Below are 23,860 nucleotides of genomic sequence, written 5' to 3'. Positions count from 1 at the left end.
TGTACACTTGTCTAAAACAGGAACGGGAAAGAGAGGCATAGGATTCATCAGCCGATGGAAAGGGGTCTTCCAAGATGGAGCCACTCACAAGAGAGTAGTCTGGATTTGGGACTGGAGGCTAGGGAGCTGGTGGTGCTGGAGTTTCTGTCTTCATCCAGGCCAAGGGCTGACCTGTTGCTTTGTCCACCTGTCCTTGGATTAAGGATCTTGTCTGTGCTCCATTTGATTCCCAGAGTGGTCTAATTTAATAATCTGGTGGCACCCCTTCCATCCTCAAAATTTCTCCCATGAATCCGCGCCAGGGATATTGCACAGTATACGGACCAGGAATAGCTTCCTCTAACTTCAATTCAGCTCCCTTCTGCTGCTGTTTCAGTGAAAGCTAAGATACCCTGAGAGCTTTGTTCTGGTCCTCTGCCTGGAATGCTTTTCCCACACTCCAGTTGGCCAACTCCAGTTGTTGTTCAGAGGGCATCCCCTTCAGTAGGCTGGATGGTTTTATGGGCATCAGATCTGCACTTTATTCAATCGGCAGACTGCACTAGGAAACAAGGACTGTGTTTTTCTGAAGGCACTTCTCCAGGGTGTAGCACAGTGTAAGCCTGGAGGTGTAGCTATTCCATCTTAAGAGACTTGCAGGGGGAGAGGGGTGGTAGAATTGTAACACAGGAACTGGGTTACTCGGCTCAAGGGGCCGGGGATCAGAAGGGGCATGCGTGCAGAGCCCCGGGGTATCTCAGCAGTTTAGGGCTTCTAGATTTTCTGAGACCCCCAGAGAACAGAAGGACTGGAGGGTATGGCTACTCGGGGCAGAGGCAGGAGTAGTGGTCAACAATGCCTAAAGTGAGCCAACTCTCTTCCACTGCCCTCAGCAGGAGAGACTGGGGGCCAAGGATTGAGAGACAAGGCAAGTATAAAGATCTTGTGTTCCCCAGGGTCTCCTACGGCGGGGTAACGGAGCTAGGAAGCCAGAGCTTAGAAGGGGGGGGGGGAGTCATTCCGGGTTCCAGCTCAGGCTGCTGGCCTGGGTGACCTTGGGGTGTCCCTTTCCCCTCCCAGCCTCAGTGCTCCCGTGGGGACGCCGCGTGTACCCCAGCCGGTGAGCTGGGGAAGGCCAGCGGAGGCTGGGCCTGGGTGGGAGCAGGACCGCCCACTGCGACGGCCCAGGACCTCCGGAGCCCGCGTGGGCGGTGCGTGGGGCTCCTCCCCCGGGGCGGGGGTCGCGGCGCCGGCAGCTGGCGGCCCCGCAGCTGCAGCCTCAGCACCTGCCGCCGCCAGACGGCGCGGGCGCAGCCGGGCCCGGCCTCTCCCCCCTCGGGCTGCAGCCGCGGCGCGGGAGGCGGAGCCCGAGCCGAGCCCGAGCCGAGCCGCTGCCCGAGCTCGGCCCGCTACCGTGGCCGCCGCTGGGCGGGGCGCCCCAGCTACTGCTCCCGCCGGCTCCGCGTGCACGCGGGCGGCGCCTGCTCCTCAGGTAAGGGCGAGGCCCCCCGCGCCGCCGTAAAGTTTTGGGGAGGACCTGGGTCCCCACAGCCCAGGCCTGCGTCTGTGGGAGCTGCTCCTCGGCTTCTTCCGCGCCGCCCTCCACGCTGCGCTCTCGGGTGACCCGCACCGCTCCATGTGTCCTCGCTCCCGGCGTCCGTGGCGTGGCCGCCGACTTGCTTGGGACCTGCAACGGTTAACTCTGTGCATGGGATCCGTGTGCCTTAAGTTTCCGAGGTCTGCACGGTGTAGTTGTGGGAGGAGCGACCAGCCGCGAGGCAGACCTGGGTTCAGGTGCGGCCGCGGCCAGCGCCAACTTTCTGAGTGACCTCAGATGAGCCCTGCCTGTCCGGTCTCGACTGCCACACCTGGACCAGAGTGGGTTGAGCTGTTCGCCGGGACGATCGGCTGAAGCGTCATGCTTGTATTGCTCTGTTTTGAGAGGAGGGGTGCCGGGAGAATGTTTCAGCCCCAGAGCTCGTGGGGAGTGGAGAGGAATGTTGGAGACCTACAGAAGTCAGTATTGGGGGGAGGGAGGGGTCACGTCCCTAACCCGCAGCAGCCTTGACTGAGTTTAAGGATGGGTGTGGCGATAGCCTCTGGAAATGGAGGAGCTTCAAGGGCTAGGTGTCCCGGGGCCATCCGGTCTGTGTGACCTTGGGCAAGTCTACGGTTTGGGGCTGCTTTTGGTATCCCTAAGGCAGGGTGAAAGTAGTGAGATGTTATTTGAGGTAGGTTACTATAAACTCTACAGAAGGGGAGTCTTTGAGCTTTGCTTTGGAGGGGCAGTTTGGGTGGAGCCATTAATCCATCAAGAATCTATCCAGCACTTACAAATCGGTGTTTGGAAAAAATAAAGGAAGCCTTTGGAGTTTGCTCTAGGAGTCTCAAAATAGACATGGCAGGGGTTGGTGAAAGCGCGCCTTGCTTCCTCCGGTGCATTGGCCCATCATAAAATATTCAACGACATAATGATTTGTTTTCAAAGTGGCTTATAGATCAGGAAATGTTTCTGTTTGTGAGGCGGTTATTTTTATTTATTTATTTATTTTTGCCAAAACCTCACAAAATTGAGGGAGGAAGATAAAGCACTGTTGCAGGGCCCTGAAGGAGGCTAGTGGATGCTTATTTCCTGTCTGAGGGGAGGTTGGGGTGTTTTACAATTCAGGACATGGAAAGTCACTCTGAATCCTCCGGTGGGTGTTGCGTGTATACGTACATGGGGCTGCAGAGGCCCACAGTTCAGAAAGGACATGTTTTGACTTCCAGGATCGGTGAATTCTGGTTTAGCCAGAGTGAAGTTGAGAACCAGATACTGACCGTGTGTGGTAGGTGAGCTTTGTCCCACTGCCCAGTATCTTGTGCTGCAATTAGTGTCTCCCCAGTGAGAGACATCTCATGGAAGCAATTTTGCTTGATTTCCTTCCTAGACATGCTGGTTTTAGGTTTCAAGCTTTATGAAGTCAGAAAGCTGGGGAGAATGAAAAACTCAATTTGACTGGGTGGGGTTGTGATACCTATGTTTGTTTTTCCCAAGAGCTACTCTTAATTGGAGGCTAAGGTGTCCCCACCCTCCCCAGAGGCATTCAAACACAAGCTTGACTCCCCCTCTTCATCTTCTAGTGCCTGGTTCTCATGCACTCGTTTGGGAAGAGATGAGGAAAACTACCAATGGGTTCTCCTCACTGCATGGCTGAGGTTCTTGTGAGGAGTATAGACTGATACCATGGGGCTCCTGGGCTTCATCTGTTGTACGAACTGACTATGAATTCCAGCTGGAGAGTTGGAGGAACTGCCACCCAGGAAGGTAGAAGGAAGGTGAGGGGAGAGCATTTTCAAGGAAAGGAGCTGGATGACCACTGGCTAGCAAAGTTCAGATCAGTAGGGAGCGTGGAGTCCAGTGGACGCGCAGAGCAGGCAGAGCCAGCCCCCTGAAGTAGAGGATGGCAGAAGTGCCTTGGTCTTCACTGGCTTGGGATTTGGGTCCTCTGAGTTTCACTTCCCCCATTTTTCAAAGGAAATTATCTTTAAAGATAATTGTCAATACACAAGATAGATCCTAGGTAGAAGTGCCTAGCCTGGCATTTGTATATAATAGGCATTTGGTCAGAGTTGGTTCCCTCTGTGGCGTGTTCATGGGCAGCGAGTTCAGTGTGTTGCTGTGCACTTGTGGAATATAAAAATGATGTCTTTGTCTTAGTTTCCGCGTTGACTTAGAACCTTCCTACCAGGGTAGAGTCCTGTGACAGCACGATCATTCCCAGGGAACCTCCTGATCCCAGAGATGGGCACTTGTTATCTGGAGGGGGCTCTGATCTGATATGGACATGAACAGCTTCCAGTGTCCTGTAAATACTAAAAGTGGTGGAGGTTACAGATGGGTTAAATCAGAAGCCTCAATCCTTGCCTCCCACAAGCTTATCACTGTGTGCTCAAGGACCCAAGCAGAAGGATTTGACAGCCAGTTATAAATACATCGACTTTGTCCATGTATGCTGGGGACTGGGCCGCCGTTCCCTTTTGCTTTTGTGTAGGGTGCTGAACATTTACAGTGGTCAGAGAAGGACAGGACAATGGTGAAGAATAGCGCTCACCGCTGTATTTCTCTGCTTAGCACAACACAGCTTCTGTGTACCCCCACCCCCGGATTCATTCTGCAGTTTTTCACAGGATGGCTACTGTGAGCCAGAGAATTATTCTAGGAATACAAAAGGCAAGGTCTCTGCCTTGTTGGGGCTTATGTTCTGGTTAGAGTAACAGATTAAATGACTAAATACATAAATAAGGCGATTGCAGGTTATGCTGGGAAGGAGCTACTCAGGACAGTGTGAGAGAAAGTGATGGAGCATGGGGACATTAAGAACGCTTGTCTGGGTCCCCAAAGGAGCTGGGAAGGGGCTGTGTTAAAGCCTCCTGGAAGAGAGTACAGATTTGGGCCACGCTGCCTGGATTATCATATTAGCCTTTCTCTCCATATATTCTTCCTTTAGGTTATGTAGTATTTTAGAAAATCATGCATGTGTGCACGTACATGTGCACACGTGTGCGCATGTATGTATGTGCAAGCGTGCACACACTTGTGTGCCGTCACATATGCCACAGTGCATATGTGGAGGTCAGAGGACAAGACAGCTTGTGGGAGTTGGTTTTCTCCTTGCATTGTGTGGGTTCTGGGAATTGAACTCCAGCTGTAGGACTTGGTAGCCAGAGAGGTTTTTAGTTTGATCCATCTCAGCAGCTCCAGGTTATTTGATCTTTTGGGATTCTTTATTTGCTTACTAGAGAGAATGATAAGGTCGTTGTGAGAATTAAATGTGTTGATACATATAAGGCATATAGAAAAGGGGGCTGGAAAGGTGGCTTGGTAGGTAAAGGCACATGCTGCCAAGTCTGATGACCCCGGGGCCCACATAGTGGAAAGAGAGATCCAGTTCCCAAAAAGTTGTCTCTGATTGCCATGTGCATGCCATGATACATTCACAACATGTGTGTCCATGCAGTTAGTGTGTGTGTGTGTGTGCGTGCACGTGTACAGAGCACTTGCACACATGCAAGTAAAATAAATGATGTGTGTACTAGATTTATTTTATGTATATGTATTTTGCTTGCACCTCTGGATGTCTGTATATCATGTGTATACCTGGTGGCCTCAGAGGTCAGAAGAGGGCATTGGGTCCTCTGGAAGTGGAGTTATGGATGGCTGTGAGCCACCATGTGGATTCTAAGAATTGAACTGAGGTTCTCTGCAAGAGTAGCAAGTGCTCTTAACTGCTGAGCCATCTCCCGAACCCCCTAATTTAAAAACAAACAGACAAAAGTGCTCAGTCTGAGTATCCTGTATTGATAAACACCAAATAAAAGAGGCTAAGGGGTATCCCAGGAAGAAGGAACAGCAGGTCCCAAGGCCCAGAGGTCTGCATGCATTCAGGAATGAGACGGGCTGTCTGCACAGATGCTATTCCTGCACTTACTGAGCGTATTCTCTAAGCTTTCAGTGCCTGCAGTGGGGAACCATGTCAGGAGTTTGGAGAGGGATCAGCAGGTTGTAGCACTCACTCGAAGCTGCTGCTGCTGTGCTTGGGGACATTCAGGATGTCTTGTCCTCTCTCCCTTTGTTGCCTTTCCTCTCTCTTGCCCCCTTTCCTTTTCTCTTAATGCCCCACCCTCTGTCACCTTCCTGTCTTTTTTATCTGTCTTCCCCTTTCTAACTAAGGGGCAAAGCAGTGCCCCTTAGTTGCCCACCTGTATATGAAGAGAAAGCGTGGCTTGAGTGCCTGGCAGTACCAGCCCTGCTACTAAATCATTGGCCCTGCCTCCTGGCCACAGGATTCCGGTGGTCATTATCCCCTCTTTCTCCCAAGCTGGAGACTTCACAGAGGAGGGCAGGGGGATAGTCATCTGGCATGTTGAGGATAATCACCGATGACCTTGTCCTTTTGACTGTTCCTTCTTTATTGTGGTCACTCAGTCCCCGGAGTGGCAGGTACGGTGCCCTCCTCCCCACCCACCACACCCTCCTTCCACAGTTCCAGCTCCATCACACCCCTGCTGCTCAAGAGTGACATCAGAGATGGCGTGAGGGAAGCCAGAAGCACACTGCTGCTGCATCAGGGCTGCCTGTGGTCCTCAGCTGAACTCACTCTAAATTGGGGCCTCATTCAGTGAAGAGCTGATGCTGCCTCAAATTTGAGAAGTTTTGAATTTAGCTTTTCGATGTGACCTATTTTAAATAAACATGCTGTGTGTATGTTTGGACCTTCAGGCTTTGAACAATAATATTATAAAGAACATTCTTTCAAAAAATTATTATTGGGGGAGGGGACTCACGTTACCAGGTTTTCCCAGCTAGCACCTTTACCCACTGAACCAACTTGCCCACCCATAAAAAGCATTCTTTACTGTACCAAAAGTTCTGATCCAGCAAGCTTTCAAATATTATTATGCCTGCATGCTCAGTGCCATCAAGTGCACACAGTTTTGATATATGCATGCTGTTGTATTGTTACTATAATCTAATGCATACAGAAGAGTCTAATGCTCACGGAAGCAGAAGCAGCAGCTTACGTTTGTTTGGGTAAGTATAGATTCCTCTCTGCAGCTCTGCAAATAGGATGGTTTGTTTTGCTTTGTTTTTAGATTAACTCTCTGCCTGAGGGACAGTGAGAAGCCCTGGTGCTTTGCCAGTCGATGTGAAGCAGTAGCTGTTATTTTCACTGATGGGACATGATGTCTTCACGGACTCATCTGATACTTGCAGTGATTAAAGATGGTTCAGGCTTCCAATCATTCCCTAAGCCAGCTGCTGAATGATGTGCGCCCTTACTGCTGCTTCTTTTGGAGAGAAAGAGAACACACACAAACACACATACATAGAGACACATACACAGACACACATACATAGAGACACATAAACAGACACACAACGTACACAGACACACACACAACATACACAGACACACACACAAACACACATACATAAACACATACACACACAATGTACACAGATACACACATGCACGCGTACACACACACACACACACACACACACACGCACTTCATAGGTGGCAGTAAATCTGGAGATATGAAAGTGTATTCTTTTGACCTCTCTTGAGGAATGATTTGAGGACCCAGCTGATTCTGTAAAAGGGCAACATGGCAAATTTTCAAAATCCTGAACGGAAAGAGCTTCAGAGGAATTCATCCGGATGTAACAACCCTCCTTTCTCTGAGATTTCGACTTAAGAGAAGACAGATGTGCAGGCAAATGAGAAATGCTTTACTTCCTGTCCAGAATATCCAGAATATGGACCAGGTGTGGGCTACAGCCTCTTAATCTTCCCTACAACCCATCTCCCACCAAAACACCCATCCCATGGCTAATTTATATATTAATATGTTAAGTTTCCAAGTTACTTCTTTGCTGTGTTCTTAGTTGTAAATACAGCATTCAGAAGAATGGTCTGTAGCCAAACCACCTTGAATGCACATGAACTCATCTTTAAAAGCTAAGCAGGGTCAGGCCTGATTAGAAGTAGGAAGGGAGAATTCTGAAGGATGCAAAAAGAAAAAAACAATTATTAAAAAGAAGAGGGATGCTTTTTATTTCCTCTTAAGATAATTGAGTGTCTGCTCGCTCTGGTTTTCCTGGGAAAAGAACATCAAACTCAGGCTGTGCATGGCTTCCCGGCACCTGTGCAAGTGCTGTTTGTTGGCTGTTGGTCAGATTGGAAAGCAGTGTCTGTCTGGAGCTGCATTTCAGCCTTCTTCCTCTCTGGGGTCAGGAAATGGTTTTTGTTTGTCTGTTGTTTTGTATATGGGGTAGGAAGAATTGGTTGCTTCTTTTGGAGGCTCATTTCTGTGGAGTTTCTGCCTTAGTTTTTCCCAAAAGCCATGTAATAATAAAAGTGTGAACATGCCTTGTCTTATGCCAAAAACTTAAATTCACACATATTTAAAGGCTATCTGAGCCACCAGTCACAGACCTCCAAGGCCTGCCAGCTGGGAGCCCATCAAGCACATCCTTTGTGTGCTGCAGGAATTCCCCCCTCACACCCAGCCATCTCCTTAGACCTGACAGACCACCGGGCACTGTGACCCCACTCTCTGTAGACTCATTATTAGAAAGTTCTTCCTTATGCTGAGCCAAAAAAATCTTTGGGCAAAGGTTGCCCTGCCATCCTGATTCTGCTCTTGAGCCCCCTGCCCCTACCAAAAACTCCATTTCTTTTTCCTCACAATGGCCATTTAGGTTATTTAGACATTCAGAGTCTGGGACCAGGCCCCCATGTCTTCACCTCTTCGGGTATGTCAGTATCTCAGTATTATCCAGGGCCATGAGAAGGACTAAGATGATTTGTGCAGGGGTCTGTCTGCTCAGCCCAGAAGTAGCATGGCCGATGTCACTTCACTCCAGGGTCTGTATTAGTGTTAGTGCAACTGGAGTTAGCGTCAGAGCCTGCCCTCCAGTGCTGCCCCAGCAAGCAAGGCTCAGCCATCTGTCACAAGACGCTTAATTACAGAGACAAGGGACTATGAAAAGCAGGTTTGTTCAATATGACACATTGGTCTTCTCAAGTCCATCACTGGAGCACTGACATGGGCTTTAGGTTTAAACAGAGCAACAAGGGGCCAGAGGGAAGCATCACTAAGTAATCCTGGGTTAGGTGTGGTTCCCATGGTCATAGCTTTGGTCTTGCAAGAGGATCCAAAGAGCTTTATATTGATTGACCGGACAAGTTGGGTACTCCGTGGTATGGCCCCACCCTCATGGATCATGTCCCTCAACTGAGAGGGGGACTGTTCCTTGAAGTTCTCTTGTTCTCGTAATCCAGAGCAACTCAAGAGGAAAAAGGGATAGTGACATTATCTCCAACCTCTTAACCCTGAAAGGGGACAGTGCTTGAGTGAGTAACACGCAGACCTTGCTGGGTAATCAGGTGACCTGCAGTAAACAAGATAGACACAAAATGAAGGCCTTTATCTTGCGTTTGAGTTATCTTGTGGACTCCAGTGAGGGGTCTGTGCTTGTTAGCAAAAGCAGCTTCTAAGTACTTGTTTGATCGGTGCCGTCCAGGCCCAGAGTGTCCTCCATAGGTCCTCCTGGCCCAGTGTGTCCCTCCATTGGTCCTCCTGGCCTGGTGTGTCCTCCATGGGTCCTCCTGGCTCACTGTGTCCTCCATGGGTTCTCCTGGCCTGGTGTGTCCTCCATGGGTCCTCCTGGCCTGGTGTGTCCTCCATGGGTCCTCCTGGCCCAGTGTGTCCCTCCATTGGTCCTCCTGGCCTGCTGTGTCCTCCATGGGCCTTTTTGGGCCATCATGGAAGGCTAAGGACATTGTTAGAGCCCAGTGGGATTTGGACCAGTATTGTTACTGGGTGGCCTGGTGAGCAACTCTAGAAGTCAGATTCTTCTGACTGCTGCTTCTTAGGTGCTGTATTAATTCCCTGTGGGTGTTGTAACAAACCTTCATACCTTGCCTTTTAAAGCTGTAGAAATCCACAGGAAGTCCCAAATGCAAAATCAAGGTTTTGACTTTGCTGTCTTTTACATGGAGATCTGGGCAGAAGTGGGGTTGGGGCACAAGTGGGGGCGGGCATGGGAGGAACGTCCTTTCTTTGCCTTTTTCAGCCTCTGGTGGCTGTTGGTCTTTCTTGACTAGTGGCTTCATTGCTCCAGTCTCAGCCCTCTCTATTTCTCTCTCTTCTGCTTTCTGTGTCAAATCTCTCTCAGCTTAGATCCTAGGACATTTATGATGGGTCTGCCTGGACGAACCGGGTTAGCTGCTCGTCTGAGGCCCAATCACAGGTCCTATGTATAATGGCTTTTTGTTACAGAAGAGCATATTTCCAGGGTCCTTGATTTGAGATTTGTACAGATTTCTTCTAGGACTCTATTTTCCTTACATTCTTTTGTTTGTTTGGAGAAATCTTTTTTGTTGTTGTTTTGGTTTTGGTTTTTGAAGACAGGGGTTCTCTGTGCAGCCCTGGCTGCCTTGGCTGCTCTGAAATTTGCTCTGTAGACCAGGCTAGATCTCAGGGATCCACCTGGCTCTACCTCCCAAGAGTTGGGATTAAAGGTGTGCATCACCAACCATTCAGCTGGGAAACTTTTTACTTTTTATTACTGTGTGTGTGTGTGTGTGTGTGTGTGTGTGTGTGTGTGTGTGTGTGATTTGCATGTGTCTGTACCTTTTGCATGCCATCTCTGCATCTCTGATACCCTCTGTGAGCTACCATGTGGGTGCTTGGAATTGAACCCAGGTCCTCTGGAAGAGCCTCCAGTGGAAGATAATCACAGAGACATCCCTCTAGCCCCCTAGTGGGTGGATATATCTGTATCAATTTTTTTGAAGGACTTACCTCAAAGCATTGATCCTTCTCTCCTGACTCAGCTTCCAGGTGCTGAGATTATAGGAATGCTCCAGCACACCAACCCTGGCCTCTGCTTTGTGGCCTCCATGTTTTCACTCCCCTTTAGCATCCTGGCTGCCATTCTGCTGGGTGCTTGTGCTGTTCTGATCATCTTTCTCTGTCTGGGGAGGCGGGTGGGGCCTCTGGGGATTAGGCAGCTCAGAGAAGTGCTGGTCTTTCTGGTACACACCCTCATTTCACCAACACGCTCAGACTTGTAGGTAGAGTTTTATCAATGGGAAGAAGCCACTGCTATTAAAATATTCATCAGCTGTTCTTAGACTTACAGATGGTCCCCTAGTGAGGGTGCTCTGGACAGAGGAGACCGGCCAGGGGAGGCTTATGTCTTTATATTTCCCCTAATTTAGTCCTTAATGAACTGAAGAAAATAATTTATTTTCTTAGGGCCCATATACACATCTCCTTCTATTTTAAAAAATCAGGAAATATTTGCTGGCTGTCCTGGAAAGACTTATGTGAGCTCCTTTCCCCTCATGCAAAGCCCCATGGTCTTTTAAATGTGATGCATAGCCTGCTACCAGCTTCTGGGCTCTCTAACTGCAACCACACTAACATGTGGCAGTCTAGAGCACGGAAAAGCCTTGGAGCAAGTGGGTGGTGGCTTTGCTAGGCAGGTAGCAGAGCTGAGGGAGAGCAGAGGGCAGGATGGTAGTCTCACAGGGCCTATAGTCTGAACAGCTCCAGATTCTGCTTGGTGCTGTCCCCATTGCTCCCAAGGTCCCAGCCTCACATCTGCCCAGATCACCCTCTTGGCCTCTGCTCCTCCCTCAGTCTTTGCTTTGCCAAAGGATGCCTTCCCGGGGCAGGAAGCCAGGGAGGCAAGAAGGGAGGAGACAGATGAGTCACTCAAGTCCCTGCCTCACCTGAAGCTGACAGTCATTTGGCTCTGGGCAAGGCACTATACCTTACAAGACCCTTGGACGTGCCTTGGGGGAATACCTAGAAAGGCTTCCAGAAGGGACTGGCATTTGAATGGAGCTTCTATGGGTAAGAGATTTAGAAGGGGAAGCAAAGCAGACCAGTATATTTGAAGGAACTTAGAGCTACATACAGCCTCACCAGGGACACAGGGTGATGTCCAGGGTTCATGGGTGATGTCCTTGGGCCAGGGTGATGTCTAGGGGCCAGGATGCTGGGCCATAGCTGGACTGTAAGAATCTCAGATTTGAAAGAGACCTTCTGCTCATGTGGTTAGGAAGATATTCATTCGAGCCTGAAGGGCTTGGTAGGAGCAGGGTGGAGATTTCTGTTCTGGATTTGTTGGGTAGCTCTGAGGACAGCAACGTTCATTTCCACAAGCCTGTTGTTGTAGCTGCTTTGAAACATCTTCATCTTACCTGTCTGGTATGGGATACCTTTAGTGGGCTGAGGGAGTGTCTCCTGCCTCTTCACAGTTCAAGATGATACCTCCAGGATTGCTTCCTCATAGGAAATTTCTACATAGTCTGTATCGTTTTTTCTAGGACCTGCTCCCACATAGGCCCCAAGCCCTTCTAGCTCATTCTGAAGGCTAGAAGCTGAGCACTGCAGGGCACAGGCTCAGCGAACTGTTAACTGAAGAAATGAATGAACGATGATGGTTGTGCCTGCTGGCGTTGTATCTAGAGTCTGGCTTCCTGCTATCCCGTTGCTTTTTTTATGGTATGTTGCAAGGTATGCTGCAAATGTGGGCCTCTGGGTTTCCTGAGGTATACCTGCTCCTGGAGTCAATTTGCTCTGTCAAGCAAATGCTAGCAAGAACTCAGAAGTGGGATTTATTGCTCCAGACTCCCTGAGGATGGAGAGGCTGCAGACCTGGCTCCCAGCCTTCTGAACTACGCTTTATTGTCCTAGACAAGTCATGCAGTCCAACTCTTTTTAGTACCCTTAGTCTTAATACCAGAGTCTGAAGGGCTGTGTGATACAGGGAAAAGTTTCTGGGCCTGTGGCTCCATCAGATCAGGTTTTCTGGCTTTGTAAACTGGGGCCCACTGTTCAGTTGCTTATTCATCTGATGATTATCAGGGCATGTTAAAACTGTAGAAAAGAAGAGTCAGTAAATGTTCGTCTCTCTTTTCTATTTGCTGAAGAGCTATTGTAGAGGAGAGAGAAGGTTGGTTGGTCTTGGTTGCCTGGGCGTGGTAGCACATGCCTTTAATCCCAGCACAGAGGCAGAAGCAGGTGGGACTCTATGAATTTGATGCTTGCCAGGTCTACATAGCCAGTTCCAGGCCAGCCAAGGCTACATAGTAAGAACCTGCCTGGGGGAAGGGGAGAGGGCTTGTTTTATGTTAGAGACTGTACAGAGCCAAGCTTAATTTTCCCCCAGAATGCCATTTATTTCAACCCCTTTAAGTCTCCAGCCTCCTGATTAAAAAACCTCATAAATCACATGTGCATGTGTGTTTCATGTGAGTGCAAGTGCCTGTGGAGGCCAAGGGTATTGGTCTCCCTGGAACAGGTGTTTCAGGCAGGTGGGAGCTGGGATTCAAACTCAGGTCCTCTGCAGGATCTTATTCGATCTTAACTGATAAGCCATGCCTCTACCTCTAGCTGGAGTTTCCTGATTTTTCTTTCTTTCTTTCTTTCTTTCTTTTTTTTTTTTTTTTTTTTTTTTTTTTTTTTTTTTTTTTGGTTTTTCGAGACAGGGTTTCTCTGTGTAGCCCTGACTGTCCTGGAACTCACTCTCTAGACCAGGCTGGCCTCGAACTCAGAAATCCGCCTGCCTCTGCCTCCCAAGTGCTGGGATTAAAGGCGTGCGCCACCACAGCCCGGCATTCCTTATTTTTCAAGTCCAAAGCATCAGTGATATTTTTTTGTGTTTTATCCTTTTTGTTTGTTTGTTTTGTTTTTTGAGACAGTAGCCCCCAGTCATCATTCCTGTCACTGTCATTCATTCATTCATTCATTCATTCTTCAGTCAACACAGTTCTCAGAGCCTGTGCCCTGGACTGCCCAGCTTCTGGCTTCCAGAGTGAGCTAGGAAGACTGGGGGCCTAGCTGGGAGAAGGTCCCAGAAAAATGAGACAGGCTATATAAAAGTCCCCAGTGGCCAAGCAATCCTGGGAGTGTCCTGTAGTTCTCTGTGTAGCCCTGGTGAATTCACAGAACCTCCTGCCTCTGCCCCCTTCCCCCTCCCCCACCCAGGGTTGGGGGACCTTGGGTTTTATTCTTTCACCAGCTGGTTATCACCAACTTCTGTGAATCTGGAGATTGCTTCCCTGGCTGGCCCAGGTTATTTCTAAAGGTCCTTCCTTGTACCTTGACACTGCCTCTAATGCCTCAACACGGACTGCTGGTCTGCTGCCTGGAGAGCCTCGTTCTGGATTTCAGGAGCTGTGGGAGGTCACTAGGAAGAAACCAACCAACCAACCAAACAAACAAACACCCAGCAACTCAGCCAGAGGCTCTCTGTAGTAGGGAATGAATCCACAGCCCAGGGACTCTGATTCACTTGGGGAATGTTCATCCTTTTGGCCCTTGGGAAGAAGTATCTAGATCCTTTTGCTGCCTGCACGGGAACAGGAATGGGGAAGGCTGAATTTTTGCCCTAAACTGGAGTTGTCAATGTGGAACATCCCCTCGGAGATGGCTTGTGTTAGGGACCTTCCTTCTTCTGACTTCCTACAGTGAAAAATCAGAATCTGGGGAACTGATTGACCTTTGTTCACAGAGGGGCTTGGGATGTGCAGCGTGGCTGCACAAGCGTCACCCAGTTCCCCGAGAACCAGTTATGTAGACGCAAAATTCACACCTGAAGAAAATTACTCCACCTTTTAATATGATTGTGTTCAGAAACTAATTTTCAAAGACAGTTTCAATTTTCCCAGCTGTCTAGGCAGCAGATCCATACAGTTTGTGTCCGGACATCACCTCGTTTGTATTTATTCTGCTCAACTTAATTTTGTTAGATTCTAGACACTTTTATTGATTGCCTATGATATAAATTTAGTCTGATGATGAGAGCCTCGGGCTATTAGGGAATGTATCACCTAGAACTAGAAGTTTCTTTTCTAGCCAGGCTCTCAAGGCTTAATGCTGGAATAGTCCTCTGTTCACTGGGGGCTGCTGAGTAGATTGGCTTGTGAGCCAGAATTCCAGCCCTAGGCACTGAGGCTGGATGGGTAGATGCTGAAGAGGGTTCTCCAGGAAAGCTCTTAGATGAATCTGCAGGCAGGGATCACAATCTGAACTGAGATTCAGGGAAGAGAATGGAGCACAGGTTGAGGTAGCGCAGTGTGTGGATTTGGCCTGACCTAACGTCAGTCCTGTCTTTAGCCTTTCTCCGAATGTCCTGGTGATGAAAATATGCCCTTGGTGCCTGGTGCTCTATCTAGCAAGCTTCTGGACTTTGCTCTTGTGACGCCTCCACCTCCATCCCTGATTAGCCCCGACCCTGCCCTGGCTTCTCATAGGACTCTGGCTGTCATTCCCTCTTGGTGCGGGGCCAGCGGCAGCACAGACATCCCACCTCATCCCAAGAGACAGCATGGGATAAAGAAAGTCTAAATAGAGTGACTGGTGTGTCACTTGTCTGGCTCATCTGCTGTAACTGAAATGTTTGCTGAGAAAGGCATAGAGGGCACAGGGATGAAAATGGGGTGCCAGGCCCAGAGCAGGGAGACCACTGAGGTGTCCTCAGAGGCTGGAAAGAAAAAGAACCCTTTAGAAGAATAGGCTGCTCACTTTCTGATGCTCAGAAACACACTGTAAAGATGCTCTCAAGAGTACTGTTGACACTCAATGCTTTGGGGAAATTTAAAAATCAAAGAGCTTCAAATAATGGCAACACTCCATTATTTTTTTTTATTTTTTTATTTTTGAGAGAATGTCTTATGTAGCCCAGACTGACCCAAAACTCTCTATATAGCTAAAGGATGTCCAATCCTTCTGCCTTTCCTTCTCGGGTGTTGGGATTACAAGTACATGCCAATATGCCTAGTTATGTCCAGTGCTTGGGATCAAACTCAGGGCCTTCGTCATGCTGGACAAGCATTTGAGATAACTACTCTGGCAGGTATTTTGGCTATATGAGCTTTCAAAACTCAGCTGGGTTTGGTGTATCCTTGTAATACAAGCAGTGGGAGGAGGTGCGCATGTGCCTGTGGGTTCGGGACTTTAATTCCATCCTTGACTAAATAGCAAATTCAAAGCTAGCCTGGGGTACAAACCATCTCCCAGAACTAAACCAAGCCAAACCAAGCATCTCTGCACTAGCAGGCCAGTGCTAAGAGAGCAGCCAGAGACGTAGGAGACAAGATGTCTATCTCAGTATGGTTTGTAAGACATTGAAAAAGAACCAGATGCCCAGCAGTAGGGTATTGTAAAGAATGTTTCTACCTAGAAGACACTTTTAACTGTAGCAGAATAGTAAAGGCACAAGGGAAACTAGGTTGTAACTCATCTAAAAGATAGGTTCTCAAGTTAGGTTGAAAAATGTGTGTTTTCAAACAAAAGGAAGGATAATTAGTACCTTGGAGATTTTAGAGAATATTTTCTTATTTCTAAAAGATGAAAAGTTTCTGCCAGGCACATGTATTGCTCTTACAATCCGAGAGGGAAACATTAAGAACCGAGAAGCTCAAGCGTTGTTTGCACTCTGGCATCGGAAGCTAGCCCAGCACACCATCTATCTTGCAGATTCCCAGACGGGCAGCGTTTTCGAAGGCAGCGTGGTCTTGGGTCCATTTGTGTGAGTATTTATAGAAGTGAAAGCTAGGAGCGGGGAGGAAATAGATTGATTTTTTTTCCCCTTGAACTTTTGAAATTATTTTCTCCACTCCATTTGTAATTGAACCTACGTAGCTATTCTTATTTCTTCCTTTCTTGATCACCACGTTAGGCCTAAAAATATTAACTGGCTTAGGATGTGGGTTTTGCTAAAATAATTCCCCTTGAAGTCTTCATGGGGTCCTCGAATACTTCAAAATGAGATCCCAAAGAGGACTACCCTCTGACATTTATTTTGCCCTTCTATTTGATGTGTTTTGACCTTCATTGTCTAGCAAACTTAGACTCCCACACTGGAGACCACTCGGAATGGTTGGGATAATGGACCCCATCAACCATCAAAGGAAGTGACCTGGGGTGTGTAGCAGGCAGGACTGGTTACCCGTCTGCTGACGAGGTTGATGCAGGGGCCAATCTGGCATCACCTTATCCTGTAGACGTAACATTAGTCTGCAGAAAAGGAGATCAGAGCCCGGGAGCATCTCGTTAAATATTAATTATAGTGATGCCTTTTGCCACGCATCTTCAGAGAGCTCTGGGCATTCACAGACATTACCTCATCGTTCATTTTCACAGCATTATTGGGTGAGAAGTCGACAGTCAGGGTTCTGGTCTCTCAGCAGGCAGAGCATAACAAATATTTTATTATTCTGTATCCAAGTTTCTAATTACCCTTCCAGACTTTTCAGTATATTTCTAATTTAGATTTTATTTTATAATTGTGTGTATCTGTGTGTGCATGTGTATGCGTATGTGTGTATGCATGGGCACACCATGTGGAGGTCAGGGGGTAACTTTCAGGAGTTGGTTCTCCACTCTCATCTTGGGATCTAGGGATCAAACTCAGGTCACTGTACATACCTGGCAAGCATGCTTACTTGCTGAGCAATCTCCGTAGCCCCGTTTATTTTGAAACAGGGTTTCCTGTCGCCTAGGCAGGCCTTGAACTCATTGTGTATCCAAGAGAATGACTGGATTCTGATCCACCTGTCTCCACGACCTAGGTGTTGGGACAGCAGTTCTATACCATCACTCCCAGTTTATACCATGCATGATCAATCAAGAGTATGAGGCAAGCGTTCTTCTGACTGAACCCCATCTCTAGGGCCCCGCCCCCTCTCTCCTTTGAAACAGGATCTTCTTTCTTTGTGGCCTTGGATGTCCTGGAACTCACAATCCCCCTGCGTTAGCCTCCCAAGTATGCCACTGCATCTGGCCTCCCTAACAAATACTTTGAATTGTTAAACTCCAATTCAGTCCTGAGCGGTCAGGACTGGATAACAGTTGATAAAAGGAAGCCTAGGTGGGTTTGGTTTGGTTTGGTTTGGTATGTCTCCCTCAAAGTTGTTCTGCATTCCTCGTGAGTGAAATGGCCTCCCTCCACTTTCTCCCACTAACACTTACTGAGTTTTTATCACGAGCAAGGCAGATTGCTGGGGTGATCCAGGGAGTAAATTTTAACCCACTTATTCTACATGTGTTTGATGATGGAGCTTCTCTGTCATCCCTACCCTCATGCCTCATCCTTATTTCACTTCATACTCTTCCCTGCCCCCTCTCTGGTTGAGACAGGGTCTTTACATAGCCTTGTCTGTCCGGGAGTTCACTATGAAGACCAGGCTGATCTTCATCTGAGTGCTGGGATTCAAGGCGAGCACCGATATGTCCAGCTACCTTTTGTTCCTTACTGCTGGGAACTTTGGGTCTTGAGATAGCCCAGTGCCATCTCCTATGTACTTTCTCTGTACTAAAGTCTTTCTGCCCAGCTTTGCAGGACTCCCTCTCCTATGCTGCAGAGACAGGTCCCCTCCTTCACAGGGCCTCCCTGGTATTTCCCTTTACTGTGAGTTCTCCCACAGACTCTTGGGCTTCCTACCAGCTGCCCTTCCTTTGTGTGTTAGTTGCTTATGTGTGCTCGCTCCTCGAGGGCATTCCCAGCTGGTTTTTACTGCAGAGGCAGGTTGATTGTCTTTCCGTCTCTCTTAGAGCCTTTGGTATTGTATATGTAAATAAGAACTCATTGAGTAAAAGAGCGAAATGGCCACAGTTTTAGGCTGGAGGTCTGTAGTCTATGCCAAGTCCCAAGGGGTACAAAGACAGAGGTCACTGACAGAATCCCACTTGGCCTGACCTCCCTCCTTTGATCCCATTCACTGCAGCCCTTGCTGCCTACCTGCCTGCTATGCGCATGCCCACGCCATCTTTCTTCATTGTTTCATTGTATCATTCTTCATGGTTTCTTTGTGTAGTAAATATCTTTCTTCTCTCTTGGTGTTTTAGCGCAGGTGAGCAGAGACAATGAGAGCAGTTTTAAGGTTATCTTACTCTTTCTTAATTTTCTATTCTTTTTCCACCTCCTGTGCTAGGTAGGTATCCATGATGCACAGTATCCCAAAATTGCAAAGATCTTTACTGGAAGCCTTCTCCGTTCCTGAGAATGAGGGCTCTGATCACTTTGCGCTCCACCTGGGGCAGGCTGCATGAGGCTGGACAGGTTATTTAATCATCCTGTGTCGTCATTTCCCCATCTGTTAAGGGAGGATAATATGCTTGGGGGTGACCTGCCCCTCTGGGCTCCCGTGAGGCTTAGTGGGCTAATGCTCTTGCTATTAACGTCAGCTGAAGATGCCTGGGCAGAACCAGCTGGGGATTAGGTGCCAGGTCCCCACAGAATGGATGCATCCTAAGACCTTGGGTGTTACTGTCTGTGTTGCCCTTGGCACAGAGAAAGCCGGTGTGCCAATCAAGAGCCTCTAAGGTTTCCTCCTCCGGCTGGCTCAAGTGGCTGAGGTCTTGGGGATGACAATGGCATCCAGAGGACTTCCGGACTTGATGCACTGAAAGGAGAGAAGCCAGCCTTATGTTGAGAGCGCTGCTGCAGCCCAACTTCAGCAGATAGGAGGGTCCAGCCCTTGGTGCAGTGGGGCCTGACCCAGGGACCATCCGACTGTGCCCACATGGCCTCACCATGCTTTCCACCCCACCTATCGACGAGCTTCAGAACAGTCAGTCATTGGATACTCAAATTCCTGTGGCTGCGATCCTGGGAATGTTGGCCTTTTATCTTTAAGGGTAGCCTGGGCGCAGTGTCCTGGGATGAAGGAGTGGTGTCAGTGTGGAAAAGAGGTGAGGGATTCATGCCTTGGAGGAGCCTTTCAGCTCAGACTGACTGGTGAGTGGCCGTGTCTCATTATAAAACAAGTTCTGTTTTCTCTAGACTGCACTCAGAAAGGGAACTGCTCTGCCGTTTAATTGTAATATCTACTCTGTTCACGTGTATATACAGCAATAAACATACTATGGAAATAGATTTAGATATATGTATATTTAAATATTCATTTCCATAGCAGGTTCGTTCCCCAGCATTCCTTACAAAATCTGAGCAAAGGCCCCCTTTTAGTCTTAATGACAATACAGTTATCAAAGTTTCTTCTCAAATGTATCTGGCAGATCTCTCTTACCTGTGTGCTGGCAAACAATTGTATCGTTAACCATTTGTATGTAAAAGACATAATTATCAAACACTTCTGGCACTAGATTGCTCACAGGTTTTCAAAATTATAGGCTTGTAGGATGTAACTACCCAGAAGGGAGATCTTCAGCTTGTCTCCAGGGTTCCTTTGTTTCTGTGTTTGTTGTGGGAATGGGGCGTGGGTGCCTGGGAATGAAGGTCAAAGGGCAACTTTAGGAGTTGGTTTTCTCCCTCGGTGGTATGGGCTTCAGGGATCAAACTCAGAAAGCACCTTTATCCTGCTCTAACTCCGTGTACCACAATGGCATCCTAATCAGGTTACACAGTGACCTAGTGATAGGGTGGGAACAGTTTTTACTGACCCTCTGTCAGGTTCACACCTCTCCACCCTGTGTCTGGACCCCTTTAGACAGTGTAGACTTTGACCTCTGAATTACACATAACATGAGGAGAAACTCACAGTTTGATTGAACTTTGCCCTACACTTTGATCTAATTAAATTCTAGCATTGTAGGATGTGAGTACCAAGAAAGCAGAGCTTCCTAGTCGCAGAAAAATGCCCCTGCCTTACCATGGCTGATCCCTTGACCTCAACTGCCTGTTGACGTGACAGTCTGCTCTGTGGGTCCTTGAAATTTTGTTCCCTTCAAGGTCACACACCTGTGGTTGTAGAATTGGGAGGACCAGGAGTTCAAGGACATTATCAGCTGCATAGTGATTTCAGAGCTATCGTGGGCTACATGGACTGTCTCAAAAACAAACAAACAAACAAACACCAAAAATAAAGCAGGATTGTGATGGATGAAGGGAGGGAAAGAGGGAAGGAGGGAGACTGAGAAATGGGACCAACTTTGCAGAAGTCATGACTAGCATGCTGTGGGGAACCAGTGACAAGTTTTGGTGTTTTCTGTTTGTTTGTTTTGTTTTCTGAGAGAGGGTCTCCATGTCTTCCTGGCTGTCCTGAAGTTAGCTCTGTAAACCAGGCGGTCCCCCAAGTCACTGAGATCTGCCTGTCTCTGTTTCCCAAGTGCTAGGGCTAAAGGTGTGTGCCACCACCCCTGGGTGGACAGTAGAATTTTTGACATGGGAGACTTGGGGCTAAGTGGAGTAATTCTAGGAGAGAGAGAAAAGGTAGAGGCAGGGATGCTGTGGGTAGCTTTGGATGGAGATTATTTGAAGGTGATTAGAAGAAAATGAGGCTGGGTAAGTAGGGCAGTACCCAAAGCAGGAGGCTCTTCTTGTACCCAACTAGGAGTCGTTCTTCATCCTGGAGGCAGTAGGGAGCCATTGAATGGTTTCTCATAAGCGGGGTTAGTCAGCACTGTGTAACGGGAGTGTGAGGGGAGACTCTTGTTAGTCTTGCTCTGTAACTTTTGCCTCAGGGTGTTGATGGATTGGAAATTGCCTTAATGTTTAATTAGGAGGTAATTGCTTTTCTTATGATGGTCATTGGATTCTGAAAAGAGCATAGATTATTGTCTAGAGGGAGGCAGATCTAATTTTATAATTGGGAATGTGCAGGAAAACAGACGCTGCTTAACAGAAAGGCTTCGTAGGGAACTTCTAAAACAAGCTGTTTCCTTCCCTCTTTCCTTTTTAACATTTTCTTTCAGATATTTGTATTGACTTTACTCAGTAATGATCTGGGGATACCAGATCCCATAAAACCGACCAGTAGTGAACCCTAAAACGGGGCTTTCATTCACTTCTTCCAACTCTCCTCTGTCTTCCTTCTCAGTCAAGACTGACTTTGTTAAAGCTCCTGGATGAAGCCCATCTTTCAAAGATCTGACACACTCCACTGGTGGCTATGATAGTGGCTTAGGAAAGAATGTCTTGTGCTTTGTTACTGGTCACGTATGTGGTGACTGTTACTGTTGATTTTTTTGGTCCTGGGCATTGATCAGTTTGGACCATTGGCTTTAGTCACTCAACCAGTATTTACCGAGCATCTATCCCACAGTGCAGATTCATGTGAACCAGAGAACTAGGGTATGAGGCTTGTAGTCTATCGAGTAACATGGTCAGCGTTGATGGAGGGAAGGCACTGCATACTGCAGGAGCACCTCGCCCAGAGTTGGAGGTATAAAGTGGAACCTAAAAACCATCTGGGGTAGATTGTAATTGTCTAGAGTTGGTTGAGGACACAGAGACATGGTGGTGCCTAATTATGAGTCCAGGGCTTGACGGGAGCCGTGAAATGCTCTGAAGTTGATTGTGATGGCAGATGCTCCACTTCGTGACTTGCTGAAAAGCAGAGATGTGTGCAGTCATAACTCAATAAGGCTGTCTTGAAAAAAAAAAATCACTCAGGGACTGTGGATGTAGCTCAGTGGTAGAATGGCTATCTAGTGTGTGTGAGGCCCTGGTTCGAGGCTCAGCCCTACAGAAACAGAACAGTAGCAAGATGGTCATGAACTCTATGGGGGCAGCAAAAGTGGAAAGATGAGACTTGGCAATAAAAGGTTCTGATCTGTGAGCAAGAGCACAGAGGAGCTGGAACCCTCTAGAATGTGAGAGTATTGAGAGAAGAAAACAAGGAGGTTGGAGGTGGGGGGGAGAGGGAGGGAGGGGAGAGAGAGAGAGAGAGAGAGAGAGAGAGAGAGAGAGAGAGAGAGAGAGAGAGGAAGAAGAAGAAGAAGGAGAAGGAGAAGGAGAAGGAGAAGGAGAAGGAGAAGGAGAAGGAGAAGAAGAAAGGAGAAGAAGGAAGAAGAAGAAGAAGGAAGAAGAAGAAAGAAGAAGGAGGAAGAAGAAGAGGAGGAGGAGGCAGACGCAGACAAACAGACAAGAGAGAGAGAGAGAGAGGAGAGGAGACCAGTTAGGGCCTTGACTAGAAATGATTATAGCAGCTACCATTTGTGCTGCGCGTCTGCGCCCGGCACAGCACGTTCTGAGCAGTTACACACATTCCTCCCTTCAAGCTCACAACAGGCTTGCGAGACAGGTGCCGTTATTATCAGCACTTTATCAGTGGGGAGTTAATCTGCTCACAGTCATCCATCTAATGATGTAGCAGAGCTGAGACAGAAGCCCAGGGCTCACAGTGAGAACTACATAAATCACCCTAAAAGTTATGGGGTGACAGTTTTATGCAGGAGAGTGGCAGTCTGATTTACATCTTAGAAGATCATTCCATGATGTGTGGTATAGAACACCAAGGGGCCAGGGGACCAGGTGCAGTGGCCCACCTCCGAGGCCATGCCAGCTCCACCATGTGCAGTGATGGTCTGGGAAGAGGAAGTTTGAGGAGGCCCGTTCACAGGAGCCAGAAAGTGGCTGGATTTTTGCTGTTACTCTGTTGTTTTGTTTGTTTGGGTTTTTTTTTTTCTGTTTTTTTTTTGTTTGTTTGTTTGTTTTTGTTTTTTGGGTTTTTTTTTTTGTTTGTTTGTTTTTTGGTTTTTTTTTTTTTGCAAGACTGGAGCTCATAGCCAGGGCCTCATGCATGCTAAGCCGGCACTAACCACCAAGCTATATCCGTGGCCCCCAAACTCGGATGGATGCCCCTAAACCTGGGTTCTGGGCTTGGAAACTAGAGCTGGGAGGGACTTTTGTTTCTGTTGACGCAGGTGCTAGGGTCCTGTCCCCATGTGAGCTTGCTAGTGGCTACAGAATAAATCCAACTTCTGACTTTTCTTCTAGTCAGAATCTTAATGGAGGTGGCAGGGCTTTGAGATGCAAAGAGATGTGGGTATGGGAAAATGAAGCTCCTGCAGGGGCAGAATTGGGGTACCCTGAGGTGTGTACCTGCTGCTGCTCAGACTAGTGGGCCTTCATTCGGCATGGTCGGACTCTTCCAGGGAACCTTTGCTCCATCCCTCCCCAGAGACCTCTCCCATCCTTAGAAGGTTTCCTTGCTGCACAAACAGTAAGACCAGACATTAAAGCACACACTTCAAGGAGTTACTGCCCAAACCGGAAACGCCTTACACGTTAGATCAAATTTGTGTTTCCTGCCCGTCTATGCCCAGTGTAACATAGGGTTTGGCTCTTCCAGAAGGCAATGGTTTTGCAGATTATAGTTATATTGGTCTATAGACTATAGTTTACAGCCCCCATTAAATCAAAGTGCTCGACTTGACAGCGGTTTCTGGAATGCTCTGTGATTTCTGGTTAGTAGAATTTAACAATTCAGCGAAGAGGGTTGCAGCGACCTGGTTACTCGGCCACCGTCCGCCAGCCACTCTGGTTTTCTCTCCTACAGTGTCTCACAGGCCTTTAGTTACTTGCTCCTTTCCTTCTCCCCATGGGCAGAGCTGTGCACTGCTGAGGCTA

The 23,860-nt window shown here is 48.0% G+C and overlaps 1 protein-coding gene across 4 annotated transcripts in view; it reads left to right on the top strand.

The window, feature by feature from the left end:
- Positions 1-23,860, top strand: part of Frmpd1 (FERM and PDZ domain containing 1) — a 175,619-nt gene that overhangs the window by 69,424 nt on the left and 82,335 nt on the right. Inside the window, exon 1 of one of the 4 annotated variants that reach the window (XM_076935042.1) lies at positions 1,375-1,471. The exons of 1 other annotated variant lie outside the window; for it this stretch is intronic. The gene's annotated coding sequence lies outside the window, so the exon portion shown is untranslated. Of the gene's footprint in view, positions 1-1,374; positions 1,472-1,835; positions 1,996-18,762; positions 19,289-23,860 lie in introns of those variants that run through there. 2 more of the 4 variants (XM_076935044.1, XM_034502423.2) reach the window with 2 other exon arrangements.

The sequence above is a fragment of the Arvicanthis niloticus genome, chromosome 5 (genome assembly GCF_011762505.2).
Source record: "Arvicanthis niloticus isolate mArvNil1 chromosome 5, mArvNil1.pat.X, whole genome shotgun sequence".
Lineage (NCBI taxonomy): Eukaryota > Metazoa > Chordata > Mammalia > Rodentia > Muridae > Arvicanthis > Arvicanthis niloticus.
Note: the sequence above shows the minus strand (reverse complement) of the source record. Positions and strands in the feature narration are given on the sequence as shown.